We start from the raw sequence: 1,966 nt of genomic DNA, 5'->3' as shown, positions 1-1,966 counted from the left end.
GATGGATGGACGGACACACAGAGGATGCCCTGCATGGCCTTGGGACTCCTCCAACAGGAACACCCACCAGATGTGGCCCCTGGACCTCGGGCCTCTAAACCACGAGCCGAATGAGCCTCTGTTTTATAAACCACCCAGCGCCAGGGACCTGTTCCTATTAGCGGCAGAATGGCTGGAGCACTCACAGACCACTTCATGTTTTTGTTCTTTGCAATCCATCTGTCTTTTCCACACACCTACAGGCTCACTGAGGACAGAAACCTCGTCTCAAGATGTTTGCGTCCCTCCCAGAGACCACGGAAATGGTAAGCACAGAGCGGTTGTTGAAAATTGATGACTGGGGCCAGCAGATGGTCGCGGTTACATGGCTGGACTCGCACATGACCAACCACCATCCATCCATCCATGCTGGACACACAAGCGTGCGTGCCCAAGATCCCGGAGGAGAATGGAGAAGGGATTGTGGCATGGCCATCTCCCTTGGGGGTGATTTCTCTCTTCCCCTCTCACTGTCTCTGCCTCTCTCACTCTGGCAAGCCCATGCACCCTAAGGCAAAAACCTCTAAGAAAAGAAAAGAAAACTGATGGTTCACATGAAGAGAAACTCCTTTCTTATGTGTGGGGTCTCCTCTGTGGATTCTCAGGTAACTGAAGACTGTCCCCTGGCATAAACACACACATGCGCGCACACACACACACACACACACACACACGTATGCACACAATCCGGGGCAATGGACACTTTCAAGAGCACATATCTATTGATCCTTTACTTTTTTCTGACCTTCAGCAAGAAAAGTACCCTAAACACCGCCAGCGTAACTGCTCCCGTCTGCTGAGCGCCGCTGAGCTGCCGTGCAACTGAGCCAGCACTGGCACTGCGATGTGAGTCTGCGTCTCCGTCAGGGCCCGGGAGGAAGCACCCATCAACCACAGAGTGGGCGTAAGGTCTGGCGCAGGGCAGAAGGGAAGAACAGCATCCCCTCACCTCCAGAGCCGTTTTGCAGTCGAATGTGTTAACGTTGTCACAGATGGAGCCCCGGGTTACAGCTAGTGAGGAGCTGGGTGAGTCCGAGCCCCTTCTGATACTCCAGCATCGCTCTCTTGGAGGGAAGGTGAGATGGGGAAGGAGGCGCAGGTGCCCCCAATTACCCTCCCAGTTTCTCTTGCGAACCCCTTGGTCTCTCCAGAAGCTTCTCAGTGTTGCTGTAACTTCTGCTCAAGGCTTCCCCATGACATGAAATTGAGCCATGTCCTAACCCACTGTGCCACCAGAGAATAGTTCCCACCTCTCTGTATTTTTCGTCTTCAAACAAGCCATGAGCCTGCCCAGTGCCGTGAGAGGGAAGAGCCATCATGGGACTAACAAAGGTCCCGTGCCCTGCAGCAGCACAGAGCAGGTGGTAAATTCTGTCTTCAAAACGATTCCAAGAATTCCTCTTTGAAATACTGTGATAGAAGCCACAGAAATACAAAAAGGCCCCGTGGGGTGAAAATGCCCGTGCAACATCTCCAACGTCCCCATGTTCGAACTTCGCAATATTGTCCACGGTGGTATTTCTTAGCCCTGGCTTTCCGCCAGCGTTGCCTGGTTATGCTCTTAAAGCAGATAGCTGGGGTACCAACTGCGGACATTCTGCTCCGTGGGTTTGGGCAGGCTCAGCTCTCTGTATCTCCCAAGAGCCTAATTCCAGTCTGCAACTGGGGTCCCACCACCCCGAAAACTACAGAGACACAACCCACCCACCGCTGTCTCCCTCTTGTCCGTCTTCGCTCGGTTCCCTCCCCACTCTGTTTCATCTGTCCCTCCACTCCATTTTCTATCGGGCCTCTTCTTGACCTCCTCGCTTTTGTTCCTGTCATCGTCTCTGTGTCTCTGATGTTCCTGGCTCCCATCATTCCTTCTCATTCAACTCTGGAGTTCCTTTTCCTTCTCGGGAACACCAGGGACAGTAGGTGTGGCTGC

The sequence above is a fragment of the Tupaia chinensis genome, unplaced genomic scaffold, assembly GCF_000334495.1.
Source record: "Tupaia chinensis unplaced genomic scaffold, TupChi_1.0 Scaffold000515_1, whole genome shotgun sequence".
NCBI classification, from domain to species: domain Eukaryota; kingdom Metazoa; phylum Chordata; class Mammalia; order Scandentia; family Tupaiidae; genus Tupaia; species Tupaia belangeri.
This window is presented reverse-complemented; position numbering follows the sequence as displayed.